A 14,926-nucleotide genomic window follows, 5' to 3' on the forward strand; every position below is an offset into this window, starting at 1 on the left:
GCCCAAATATACTACTTTAAAAATCTTCCTCAGGAGCACCACAATTTCAGCCCTTGCTTCTCCGAGGTCAAGCAGGGAGGCTAAAAATTGTGATGTAATGTCACTATTGACATGATACCGATTCTCATTCTTCAAAAACTCACGCCCCATAACCATTTTGACAGCAGCAATAACAAACTTCACACCAGAGCATGGAACAACCTCATTGCGAATTGACAAGAGGTTTTTCTCAGGAACGCGACCTAGAAAGGCCTTCTACTCCTCTTCCAAAGTGCATCTCAGGCGAATAGGGTTGTCCATCCTTACTGCAAAGTTCAAACTCTAAGTTCAAACTGCTAAGCAGACTAACACCAAACAAACCAGACCTATCGACTACCAAAAATGAGATGAACAATGATGAAAGAAGTAGCTAAATCGTCTATAAATAAGCTTGGTGGGCAGGGTGCCAGGGATTTTTTTATTTTTTATTTTCGTTCGAGTGCCAATTCAATTACATTAAATTAGCAAATATTCTCAAATCTTGAAGATAATTGCAAGTACGTGCCGAAAAGGCCAATTGTAATTAAACACTAACACCGTCCATTGTCTTGTAATGTGTGTGAAGCCGCTTAACCGATGGAAAAGGCCAATTGTAATTAAGACTAATAATACTACTACTAGTGGACTATGGCATGTTCTATAATGCGTGCAAAGCTGCTTAGCCGATGGAAAAGGCCAACTGTAAATTGTAATTAATTAATAGTGACAAGACATCAATATACTAAAGTACTAAATTTTTTGGATTCGATTGTGTGTGTTTAGTTATCATCGATGTTTCGGATCACACTACATGATCCATCATCAATATACTATCTCTTGCAACTTAAGTGATACACGCTGGACAGAAACGTGTCACCATTTCAGACACTTGAACAAGGTCAACGCTTCATTCCAGACATTTGGTCTCGAAATAAACTTTCAACCATTGATATATTATCATCAGACGGTAGTCTGAATCATGTAACTAATATTTTATATGTAATTAATGTTTATCATTTAAATAACTCGAGCTTTGTTCATTTTAAATTTTAAATTTTTGTCTATAATCTACATGTAATTAATGTTTATCATTTCAATCATCTGAGCTTTGTTCATTTTGTATTGGTAATAATAACAAGTGCGTGTATTTGTCGTTATAGTTTTAATTTAATTAGTAATTAGAAATATAAGTTCAATTTATAAATTGTCAATTTAAAGTAAAAAATATAATGCTCTCAAGTTACACTTGCGATTTATAAAATTTGTAAAAAATTGTAAATGATTTTTTTTATCATATAACACATTTGAATCCTAGTTAGATTAACAAATAATCATTTTAATTATTTTTAGGAAGTAAAAGTCATTTGACTAAATTTTAATGATAGTATTTTATATCTTTACTATAAATTTGTTTTTTTGTTTTTTACCTAATTGAATATTTCTAATTTTAAATTAGTTAGAGAACCAAATAAATATGCAATACTTGCTAAAATGTTTCCTTTATTATTAAAAATATATTTTTACTTTTCCTTTCATGTAGTTATACACTATAAACCCATATCAAAATGTGTATACTATTAAAAATATATTAAAGGCATTTAACTAATTAAACTTAATACAAAATTTATCTCACAATTAGGGGTGATTGTCAAATTTCAAGCCTCACACTAAGTAATTCAGTGTTGGGAGGTTATAAATAGAACATGTTTTTAATTTAAGAGATCAATAAATTTTATTTTATAATATCCTTTTAAAACTTATATGTTCTATCAATATAAAATATTTAAATATGTAAAAATAATAGTTTATTTGTTGATAACAATTTAAAAGTACTTACATCAATGTTTCGATGGGAGTATTTGTACTTCATTAATTTTATGAGTTTTTCAAAATCTATATCAAAAATTGGCTGTACAATTTGGGAAGTGGTGTGTGGTTAGTGGTAGCATTTAATTCTTTTCGGGTACACTATACTCTGCAGACAATGTCGCTAGTCTAGCACATCACAATTTGTGTGGTTAATGGCTTTACTAGCAAGAGAATGTCGCTATCACTGACATGGAATTTAATTCTTTCCAGGTACACTGTACTCTGCAAACAACTTATCTTGATACGTGTCAACATTTTAGTGACTACCTTGACTATTCTTCTCCCTTCAAGAAATGTTGGCCAAAATTAAACCTTAGCCATTGATCTTGGATCATTAGACGATCTGAGTTCTCAAATAATACATTTAACATAACTTTTTGAAAACCATTCGCCATAACAAATAAATTAATTCAATTATTTGGAAAATAATTTCGCCATTTTTTTATAAAAAAGGTATCAGTTATTAAAATATTCGCCAACCAATATCCATATTTCAAAACATAATTCGCCATCAGTATTAATAATTTTATTAAAAACAAAAATTATAATCACCATTATTTTATAAAAATTGTCTAAACTTTTAAAAAAATTTGCCACCAAATGTCCATCGATTGACGCATAATTCGCCAATACTATTAATTTTTTTCCACCCAAATGACATGTGATTCGCCACAATTTTATAAATTTTGGGAGGGGGGGGTTCCTTAAAGTTATCCCTGGTGGCGGCTCTACAAACATTTTATCTATGGTATGAAGGATTTTATGTTTACACAGTGCCAATCAGTAGATCAGAGGTTTCATGCAGCAACACATAAAGGTATTTTAATTTTCATGTGTTTGCCTCTCATGAAAGTTGAATGGTAGAAATGGTTGCCTCCATCTAGTGTTTTTAGCACTAAGAAAATAGAGGTAGAAGTTTAAAATTTAAAAAGATGGATTTAGAGTCTAGGTTTGAAAGTGATGTGCCAACTCTTGAAAGTGTTCATGCAAATATTACTAGGCTAAAAAGATAAATTCATAATAAGACCGTCATTGGCATAAGAAATGGGATTGGAAATATTGAGGGTCTTAGTAATTCTCAAATTTACATGAAGTTTAAATTAGTAGTTATAAATCTTGATGGGTCTTTCAAACCTGAGAAGTCTTCATGGGCAATGGTACTTTTAGAAGTTTTTATGTCATATTCAATTGATTGGTCAGAAAAGTCAAGGTTAGAAAAGATTATTGAATTCCAAGATTTTATCATGGAGATCCAAAGTGATTTGAATGCTAATGAATTCAATGATAATAGAAATGAATATGTTGCAAATGATAATGAATTTATTGAAAATGATTTTGAAAATGAAGAGTCTCATCTTTATGAATTAGAGGACAGTAATCAACAATTTGATGACAGGCATAATGTGGATTCATCTTGTTATGATGACGATTGTAAAGAAGAGGAAAAGTGTGACAATACTAAGAATCTTTCTTTTGATGATGAATATGAATGTGCTAATATACCAGTTGTTGAGGTATTGTCTAAAGAAGAAGATGTATGTGATGATCAGAGTTCTAGTTTTTCAGAATGTATTACTAATGAGTCTACTATTGTAAGTGTGTCAAGCTATTCGAATAATAATCACAACCAAGGAGAAGAAACTAGTAATGAAGTCTTGTTAAATGTTGATGAGATTTCAGATTTGTTGGCTCATGATTTTGAAAGGTATGAAAATCTATCCAAGAATGCTTGTGCTTTGCCACATTTTTCCTTTTCATATGGTGAAGTCATTTCCCCTAAATTTGATGTTGAAGAATATATAGTTTCAGAATATGCTCCGTCAAGTTTTGGAGGTGTATGTGATGGTAGTTTGTACATCAATACACATGATGACTTCTATGTTGAGAAGGAAGATGTAGAGATAATGTCTATTGCGGGTTTATTTTCTTCTTGTTTTCATGAGGCTGAGATACATTTTTATTTCTCATATGATAAGGAAAGTAATAGTAACAAAATGGTTCATTCTAATGAGTTCTTGGAGGAAAACATTGATACAGATTAACATATTGTGAAAATGCAATTCCATGATGATTCTTGTGATTTGGTATCTAATCATCTATTGGAATGTGAGGAAATTGCAGTGTATATCTAGTTTGATTTATGGAGTACTGATATTACAAATGAGGAGAAATTAGATTTTACATTCCCTTCATATCTAGATGCACAAGGTGAGTTACAAATTGATTCATGTAACTCCTTGAATGAAGTAGAGTATAAAATTTTTGTTTTTCTAGTTGAAGGTTTGCAGGAGTCAATTAGTGATGATTAGTTTTAGTTTGATATCAGTAGTTATGATTACACCAATTCATATTTTCATAGTGAGCAAGATAAAGAAAGTATGCCTAGTTTTTATATGCACTATGAAAGTGATGATGATAGTTTTCTTTTGCCTAATGAAGTGATTGAAATTGCTGATGTGTTGGGTGAAATAAAAGAGAATGAGAATTTTAGTTTACCTCAAGAATATGTAAGTGAAAATCATGTGTTTGATAAAGGTAAGCAGTTTTGAAAAATTTCCAGTGGCTCGGGGTCATCGTTTATACATAGTAGGAGTATACTTCTTGCTTTCAATAAAGCTATTCAAGAGAAAGTTTTTTGCTATCAAGTGTGCGGTCTACTTCTTCTAGAGATCGAAATCCTTTCCATGCTCACAACGGACATGCATTGCTAGACAGAGCTACTGTTGGGACTCAAAATTGAAGCCCTAATTTTGAATACCACTAAAAAAATCCCTTTAAGTGCTCTTCATGCATATGTAACCGACTAGCATTTCAAGGCCTAGGTGGTGTTTTAGTTATTTAAAACCCTTCATTTGGCATATGCATGTGTTTCATATTGATAAATTGTCATTCCAAGCCATTTTGTGAAGTTCCATTTTGAGCAATGTTCAAATCTACATTTTTGTGTAAGTGTCAAACAATGTACAATAGCCCAGTCTGCCTTCGAATATCTTTTACCTAGAAATGTTTCATGACCCACCACTTTGGGGATGTTTAATATGCATATCAAAGAACCTATGTTTCAATTTTTAGCTCATTTCAAATATGTTTGATCAGTTTTTGAACATGATTCCAAAAGCAATTTGTAAAGTATTACTAGTGTCATAAAATGTAGATTGGTCAGTACCCTTGTTTGTGATGTCATATCTCTGTATCCATGATTGGTGAGATTGAATGGATTGTACTGTTGTGTTTTACTCTAAAAATTCTTTAAGTGTTCCAATTTCCAAATCTTGACGAATCTATCTACACACTTTCCCAGGTCCATTCCATTTGAAAAAACCACCTTTTTGCCATTTGTTTCTAGTCTTGTAATATGAATAACCCACTTTGACTACTTGCCAAATGTGTCTAGTTATTCATCATGAGCCATAATCATAGATTCATATTTTCCTCACAATAGTGAATTAATGCCCTAGGTTTTGTGCCCCCAAGTAATTATTTACCTAGTTTTTAGAGCCAAATCCAAACATAATTTATTATTTTGACATGTTTTCTTGCAGGCAGTTCTAAAAGGGTAGCTTTGACAGTCAATATCTTTTGACTGAAATGTTTTCATAAGACAACATTTGATAGGGTAAGAGAATGCAAAACAAAGAATCAGTAGGTTTGATTTTAGAGCCCAATTATCTGTTTGGGTCAGTTTTTAAAGCCATCTGACATGCCCTTTTAGTAGAAAATCATAGTTTATAGACAAGATGTGAAATGAGTTTTAAATGGATGGTTATGTGGTTGAATGGTTTTTAGTCATTATTAGATGTTCATCAGATCAATGTGGAATGTCAACTATTCAAAAATGAAAATTATTTTAGCCATACCCACTTTGGGGCCCAATTAATTCCACCAGGATTGACAAGTTTTGAGGAAAATTTAGAGGGACCAAGTTGTGTAGCGTTGCCTTAGTTTATAAAATTGTTGTTGGTGATCTTCTTGGTGCAACCAAATACTAATCTTTAGAATGTCTTGGTGCACTATTGAGTTAGACCCTAGCATGTTCACAAAACTTATTCAACATATGAAAGTCAAAGGAGTTTAGGTTGAAGAGCTATATTCACTAGACTTGGAATCCTTAAGAAATCTTTCACCAGTTTATGGCTTAGTATTCCTTTTCAAGCAGAGGCTAGGAGAGAAAGATGATCAACTTGTACTGGAAGATTATAACCCAAATTTGTTCTTTCCAAGCCAGTTCATAAACAATGCTTGTGCAACTCAGGCAATTCTTTCAATTCTAATGAATTGTGTAGATATTGATATTGGCCCAGAACTATCAAATTTGAAGGAGTTTACGAGGAATTTTCCACCTAAGTTCAAAGGGCTCACTATCAACAATAACAAAGCAATCCAAACTACTCACACCAACTTTGCTCGACCAAAACCCTTTGTTTTTGATGAATAGAAACTTACTAATAAAGATGATGATGTATATCATTTTATAAGTTATATACCTATTGATAATGTATTATATGAGTTGGATGGGTTAAGGAAGGGACCATCGGTCTTGGATAGTTGAATGTAGGTTGAGATAGCTTAGAATGTTTGAAGATGGTTCAACCAGTAATTCAAGAATGCATTGAAAAATATTCCAAAAGAAAAATAAGATTCGACCTCATGGCAATAATAAAAAATAGAAAAGATATATACTATAGAACTTAATGATCTTCAAAGTAGGAAAGATCAGGTTATAGAGCAGCTGGTAGCTACAAAGTGCAAGATCTGTATTTGAAAGGGAGCCGCTAAAAGAAATGTTGGAGTAGAGCATAGATATCCATTGAAGTCTTTAGTCCCACACTGAGTGGGCAGAGATTTCTAACAGTTTTTAGATATAACAACATACCATATGCTTAGTGTCTTGAAAGACACATGCTTTTGAAGGGCTAGCTCATGAAGGAGGGGCCCATCATAGTCAGGTAGATGATGAAGTCAAAGCATTTTTGACCTAAGAAGGCGCTAGATAAATTGCTAGATTTTGGTGGTCACCATGTCACCACTAGAAAACAAGAGGTTTTGCCGGTGGAGACATGGCAACCTCCCAAAAAAATAGAAACTCGATAGGAGTTGTGGGTCCCACTTGGATGGTAAAGGTGAATTGGAAGTGGACAAGTAGTGCCAGTGGATTGGAGAGATAAGAGGAAAATGAATACAAAATTAAAAAATTCAAAGATTTCTCAACTTTTGCATTTTTGACTTGAGAAGGTGCTAGAAAAGTTGCCGAATTTTGGTAGTCATCATGTTGCCACTAGAAAATGGGAGGTTTCATTGGTGGAGACATGGTGACCTCCCGAAACAATAGAAACCTAGAAGGAGTTGTGGGTCCTGCTTGGATGCTAGGGGTGAATTGGAAGTGGACAAGTGGCGCTAGTGGATTGGAGAGATAAGGGGGAAATGAATAAAAAATAAAAATTTTTAGAGATTTTTCAACTTTTTCAAATGCGCAGAGGTTCATTTTTAAAAAGTTTTAAATAAATCTAATGTTTTATATAGTTTTAACTATATAGTTCATTTAAATTTTTCATTTTTATACTCTATTCATGGATCAAGGCTTAGAATTTCAAATGGACCTTAGAGGCACAATTTTTATAAAAAATATGGACTCCAATATACCATTGGAACTAGGAGGAGATGAATTTTCTAAATATGGGGTCAGAATTCGCATAGGTATTATGTGATACAATTTATAAGAAGATTTGTATTTTCTGGGCCTCTCTTAGTAGAATGGGCAGAATTCATCATTGAGCATCAAAATTGGTTGGAGGGCAGATATGAAAGTTTGTTGAAGCCTAAAAGTTGAGAAAAATGATTTTGTAAAGTTTATCTTGCCTCTAGAGGTTATTTAACTAATTTTTTGCCTTTGCCTTGATCTCAGATCTGGCATCAAAATCAATTATGTTTTTCCATCAAGTGTTGAAGATATTTTATGCTTTTGGGAGGCAAATTGAGTGAGGATTTGATTTACCAGTTGTTGGGAGAGATTAGAGAGATGTTTTTAACTTCTTGAGAAAGTTTTCCAAGTGGACACATGACAGTTGTAGAGCAGATCTAGGAATTAATTCCTCCTATATCTTTCTTTCTCTCATTCATTGTGGTGGTTGGGAATTTTTAGTATGAGACCACCTTGTTGGATTCATAACTATGATTCCACAAAATTCTTTAGTAGATATTTCTCTTTTATGAATAGTAGTAGTGAAGATAATATAGCTAGTTCTGATCTATTAGGCATTTCTATGTTTTAATTTCATGCATATGAATTTATAGTTTCAAGGAAATGAATACAAATGAACAAGAATCTCTTTAGTTTCATTCTGATTCTCATCTGCTTCCCCTATTGTCTACAATGTTTTGTGTTTAAGAACAAAGAGCTTAAACTCATTTGCAATCCCTAAAGGTTGTGTGTCTGGATAGGTTTTCTATTGGAAAAAAGAGCTAAGTAAATGCTTATTTACCTTGATAGGGTTGCAAGTTTCACTAGGAGGATACTGCATAAGTATGAAAGTTTTTGTGAAGATAGATGTCTATTTACAAGGTGAATGGATAGATCAGATATCTAAATATATGAATATATCTTAGGTATCCATGTGTATGTTATGACTTAGCTTGTGCCTAATGGATAAGGCATTGATCAGCTACAGGATCAACTTGTTCTTATTGTTGCATATTTGGGGTTTTTTCTGAAATCAACATCATTAATCAAATGTTTTTCCCTTTAAATGTTGAAGGACTGAAAGAAATTAACCCTCACTTAGCTTATGTGTTCATAGTTTATGATTTGTAGCTATTTCATTCCTATGTTATTACATAAGTATCAAAAGATATAAGGGTTTCATCTACTATTAATAGGTTCAAATTTTATGTTTTAGCATTGCTACCATATATTAGAACCTCAAGGTTAGCCCACCTAGGTTTTGCAGAGCTTGAAGTTAAGGAGTTATGTCTTATAGTTGGCCCAAGATTGGTAGTCAAGTGCATCCATCATAGGAATTTGCTAGCCTTAGATGCATTGGTCTGGCTTATTGGTTATTTTTTAAATTTGTTAAATTAGGAGCCAACAAGATTTCTATTAGGGGTAGGAGTTGACATCTCAACTCTTATCTCTTCTCTAGGTTCGTAAATTTTTTCTCCTCTATGCTCAAAAGTTAGTACATCATTTTGCAAGTCATTGTTAGTCTTAAACAAAACTTCAACATTCTGTCTAACAATTCAAGAGTTATCCTCTTCTCCATTTGAATTATAATCTACCATCTTTTCTTTGGTTCCAAACTTCTCATCAATCCTTACATTTTTGCATTCAACTATTTTCTTAGATCTATAGTTGATATATATATATATATATATATATATATATATATATATATATATATATATATAAAAGCCTTACTCTTCAATGAATAACCAAGAAACATACCTTCATCTCTTCTTGGATCAAACTTAGCAATGTCATCATCTCTCTTGATATAACATTTTCTGCCAAATATCTTGAAATATTTGACTGATGGTGAACATCCAAACCATAGTTCATAAGGTGTCTTGTCCATACCTTTTCTGATCTGTACTCTATTTAGAGTATATACTGTAGTATCAACTACTCTCCAGAATGTCTTAGAAACATCATTCTCAAATAACATCACTCTAGCTACTTCTACTATAGACTTATTTCTTCTCTCACCAATTCCATTTTTCTTAGGTGTTCTAGGTGAAGATAGTTATCTTTTGATTCCATTTTCTTCACTAAATATGATAAATTCTCTAGAAGTGAATTCTCCTCCTCTATTAGATCTCAAACACTTAATCTTAGCACTAGATTCATTTTCAACTATATTCTTAAATATCTTAAACTTCTCAAAAGCTTCAAATTTATCTTTAAGAAATGCTATGCACATCATTCTAGTGAAATCGTCAAAAAAAATCATAAAATACCTATCACCACAAAATCCTCTTGTTCTGGAAGGACTACTCAGATCTATGTGAACAATCTCTAGCTTCTTTGTAGTAGTGAACTTTTTGCTAGGGAATGATACTTTCTTTTGTTTAGCAAAAATACATTCCTTAAACACAACATTAGTAGGATTAACAATCTTAGGCAAGTCTTTGACTACAAAAGTTCTACTAACCTTCACAATATTATCAAAGTTTATATGACAAAATATTCTATGCCACAACCAACTATTATCCACTTTAGCTACCAAACATGTCATCTCAATAGGATTCAATTGAAATACATTACCTATTGATCTAGTGCCAGTTCCAATCATCTTACCATTTCTGTCTTTGATAGTGTAGGTCTTCTTAGTAAACTAAAATTGAAAACCTTTGTCCTCCAACTGTCCAACACTCAACAAGTTATGCTTTAATCCATCAACAAAATAGACATCATTAGTGTTAGTTTTAACATCAAAGTAATGGATCAAATTCATGTAATATGACAGGCTACATTGTTACCAACTCCAACAATACCTCCATTATGATTCTTGAACTTAACATACTTATTCATATCACAAGTCATATGATGTGAACAACCACTATCAATTATCTAATCAAAATTATTTTCCATTTGGGTAACTAGTGCTCTTTCTTCTCTAATTTCTCTATCAAGCTCATCTTCCTTGATAGCCACAAATCCTAATTCATCATTACTTTCACTTTGGCCTTTGTCATCAAATTCTTTATCTTCATTTGCATACAAAATTTTTATATCTCTATCTCTTTTGGGGTTAAACTTCCTTTTATACTTCTTCTCTCTTTTAGGACATTTAGATGCACAATGACTAAATTCATTACAAGTCCAACATTTAAAGATATTCTTATACTCTTTTTCTCTTCTCAGTCTTCTTGTCTTCATCAACTCTACTACTCCCAAAAAAATCTCCTTGGGTGCTTGCACTTGTCAAATTAGGTTGAATGTTTAGGGCACTAAAAGATGTTTCAAGTCTTACAATTTCTCCAATCTTCTTATGTTGATTCTAATCTTCCAAGAAATGTTTCCTTAGTGAAATCCTTAGTGTAGAGCATCTCTAGTTGAATCATTTGAGCTATCGGCTTGAATGGTTGTGTCAAAAATTTCAAGATCTTCCATATGACTTCATCATCTTATTTGGTTTTGCCATGAGACCAAATTACTGCAACCATTTCTAATATTCTGCCAATATGACTTCTTAGATATTCATCTTCCCTCATTCTATCATCTTCAAATATACATATCCAATTTTTTAATCTCATTCTCTTTGCATGATCATTACCTTCAAAAGTAGATTCTAATGCACAATAGACGAGTCTTTGTCTTCTACTCCCAAAAGTCATAGTTGGCCTCATCGAATCTTAGACTATCCTTTCTGAATATATTCACTATAGATCTCCTAAAACTATTAATCTTTTCCTTCAAGGACTTGAAGCTTTGATACCAATTGTTAGAATATAGTCCACTGATATAACTAAGAGGGGGGGGGGGATGAATCAGTTATCCAACTAATATCACAAATAACAACCTTAAACAATCTTAACAATATGAGTAATATAAACTAAAACCATAACTAGATACTCATACACAATAACACCATATATGTTAACTAGGGAAACCCTTGATCAAAGGGAAAACCCCAATGGGGATGATACTCACAAGATGATGTACTGATACTAATTTTATGTGTTAGAGGATAGAACCTGTTAGGAGTCTGTTACAACATTCAACACAAGTCCCTATTAGGAGAATTTGAATCCTTGTGAGAAGATTCCAAGCCTATTAGGAGTTGTGCCAACCCTATTAGGAGTTGTGGAAGATACCTGGACCCATTTCCCAAACAACTTTACATTTAAGACCAATGAACCCACTTTCTAAATGATCTTTATATTATTCCTTGCAAAATAATAGAACTAAATTGTACTTCCTTCCTCTATCATTTTCTTGTCAACCAAAATTCTTCTCCTTTAGATCTTGTAACCATATCTCAAATCTTGCATCCAATAATCCCTTGGATCACTTACAAACATTCAATAAGCATTCTGCTCCTTTTCACACTTCACACTTCTCGAAACAATCACAATACCAAAAATTTGAATACTCAAAATACAACTCAAAACTCCCCCTATCAACATATCTGGGTCTACAACTCAATTTTGACTATTGTCTGTTGTTGTTACTCAGTAACTTCTAATTTTATTTTTTTTCTTTTCAAAAATTTTTTTTTGTAAACATATTTTCTACTTCATATATATATCTTTCATATTGTACATGTATTTCCTTCCTTGTACACCTATATCTTGTGTATGATAACACTATTTTCCCCCTTTCTAATACAAATGCAAAAAATTCAAAATTAGAAGGTAAAACCAAAATGTGAAAGGAAATCACTATGTACCTTCAAAAGTATGGACATTTTCTTGTCCCAATTCCATTGCAAAAATTTTGAATTGTGCAAAGCTATCTGCACCTCTGCTAATAGTTCCATCATGTGATCAACTATAGAGAAATTGTTGTCATGGATCAATGTTTTTTGCATGTGCAATATGTTTTTGCATTGCATCCATGTTGGGAAGTATCATGCCCTATATTTATGCTACTATGGCCCTTATCTTGGCTTCTTTCCTCAGTAATTCTACTTGTAGATCTATTAGATATCTAATTTTCATGAAATGTGTAGAATTGTAGCTAGGATCAAGTGACAACTGATTTGCAATTGCCTTCATATTAGCATCTATCTTAGATAACTTATCCTTTATTTCCGTAGTAAAATTTGATGTGTCACTCAAATTTATGAATAAAGTAACAACATTATTTACAAAATCTTCAAATGTAGCAAGAATGGTAGATAATTCTACTTGATCAATGGCTATTTTCCATGTCACCTTCTCCAAAAATTTATTTGCAAATTTCCTTTCTACCCTCTATAGAAGTTTCTCTTGTCCATTCACTTCCTCATTATGCTTGTGAACAATGTCAGCAAGTTGATCTAGAATTGGTTATTTTTGATCAACCTCTATGTTCAGTGCATCAATAAATATGCCCTTGATATCTTCAAGCACTTGACTTCTCTATTTTCTTTCAACTCTTAACTTCTTTCACCTTTCCCTTTTATTCCATAACTCACCAAGGGTATCCATTTGATTAGGAGTGAGGTTAGAAGTATCCCAATTTTAAACAATTATATCCTCATCTAGGTCAATTTCATTAGTAGAGGCTTCTACCTCTTTACCCTTTTTAGCATTAGGAATAATCTCTTTTCCTTTTCTCAACTCCTTTATGCTCGATCGAGGCTTAAGCACTTATTGTAGATGCACTCAGTAAAAAAAAATGTTTCTTAATGAAGAAATAATAGTTATAATAGGAAAACTTACTAATGTTGGCTATGTCTCAGTTTGATCCACTGTTATAACAATTGGAACCTGTTACTTGATAGATGAACTGGTCAACATAGTACTGGGTAGGACGGTTCCAAGTATTAGTTGGGTGCTTGATGGAATAGTGGTTACCAAAATTGACTTGGTAGTGTTCTTCTCTAAGCTAGGTTGCACTAAGGCTTTGCTTAGAGAGAGTGGGAGAGAGGCTAATACCTCTAGTGCTATCTTTTCTAGGTTTAAGTCTTAAATACTCTAAATGTCAGGGAGGTCTCCACTAGTAGTTTGATCCTCCACATCATTTTCATCATTGACCTCTTCTTCATCATCCTCTTTCTCTTGATCATCTTTCTCAACATCTTCTTCATCATATTTTTCATCATCATCCTTCTCCTTATCTTATTTTTCATCATCTATTTGCACAACCTCCTTACTAGGCTTGTGTAGAACATAGATGTTCTTCCATGCAGTTGTGTTATATTTCATAATAGATTCAATGTCTTTTGATAGGATTAGGAATACGTTGAACTTAGGGGTCAACTTTTGTTCATTCTTCTTCAATGATTCCTTCACTTCCTTATTAGATAGACTCGACATAAGTTGTCTCAAGGTTTGTTCTATGGTGTCCTTGGCAACATTTACTACATTATCCCATTATGGTGCAACTTCATTCAGTAAGACATTAGGAACTTGCTTGATTAATTCCTCTAGAGAGTGCTTACAGTTTGCCATCTTAGCCACTAAGGCTTCTTCAACTAGTTTTTGCTCTTCCTTAGTTCTTGTTTCATACTTGAGGAATTTGAAATCTGACATGCCTCCTCCATTTTGCATTCTTTTTAGTCTTTCTTAGAAGGTAGGGGAAGGCCTCTTGAAGACTACTAATTCTTCTTCATCTTCATCTTGCAATTTCAATTTCTTCCTAGATTTTGCAGGTCTCCTTGTGAAGACTACAAGAGAGGTTTTGAGAGGTTTAGTTATGAGGACTTTCTCCTTTTTCTTTAGAGTCTCCTCCTCTTCAATTTCTTCTTCCTCTACATGTTCCTCCTCTCCTTCCTCTTCTTTAATATCATCTCCTTTTCCTTCTGTCAGCAAAAGAGGAGAGTTGGTCTTCTTAGTCTCCTTCAAGATTTTCTCAACTTTCTTTCTTCCTCTCTTCAATGATTGAGGAAGCTTGATATCTAATTAAATCCTAGCCTTGGATTCTTCTTAGGTACCAAAATATGGTTCCTTAGGGTCCATCAGCTCATTCACAAGAGCCTCAATTATATTCCTTGTATCAACAATGTTAACCTCATATCCAAGAGGCTTAACCCATATCACTCTTGGCCTTATTTCTTGGATATGTACTTTTTCACAATCCACAAGAAAACAAATATCTTTTTCATAGTCTTCCACTATCTTCTTGGGGATTTTGTATCTACTTTTCATTTTCTCCTTAAAAGTCTCAAAATATGCATCCCTAATTCTTTCAAAATTATCACCCATCTTAGCTATGAATTCATTGATTTGATACACAACTGGTGTATCCTTCTTCCATGCCATAGTTCCTTTGGAAGGAAAGAAATTTTGTGCTTAAAAGAACAAATAGGTCAAAAGTGATTTCAACTTACATGGATTATTCTTTGAAACTTAGATGCTCTCCATGTTTTTGCTTAGTTGGTTCAACAACAACTTGGCA

At 32.8% G+C, this 14,926-nt stretch overlaps 1 pseudogene; it reads left to right on the forward strand.

Annotated features, from left to right (window-relative positions):
- The first annotated feature begins 5,884 nt into the window (after positions 1–5,884).
- LOC149557363 (ubiquitin carboxyl-terminal hydrolase 2 pseudogene) lies at positions 5,885–7,030 on the forward strand (annotated as a pseudogene).
- The last annotated feature ends 7,896 nt before the right edge of the window (positions 7,031–14,926 follow it).

Source organism: Cupressus sempervirens, chromosome 5, assembly GCF_028749045.1.
Source record: "Cupressus sempervirens isolate cs-2001-9-10 chromosome 5, ASM2874904v1, whole genome shotgun sequence".
In the NCBI taxonomy this organism is placed as follows: Eukaryota; Viridiplantae; Streptophyta; class Pinopsida; order Cupressales; family Cupressaceae; genus Cupressus; species Cupressus sempervirens.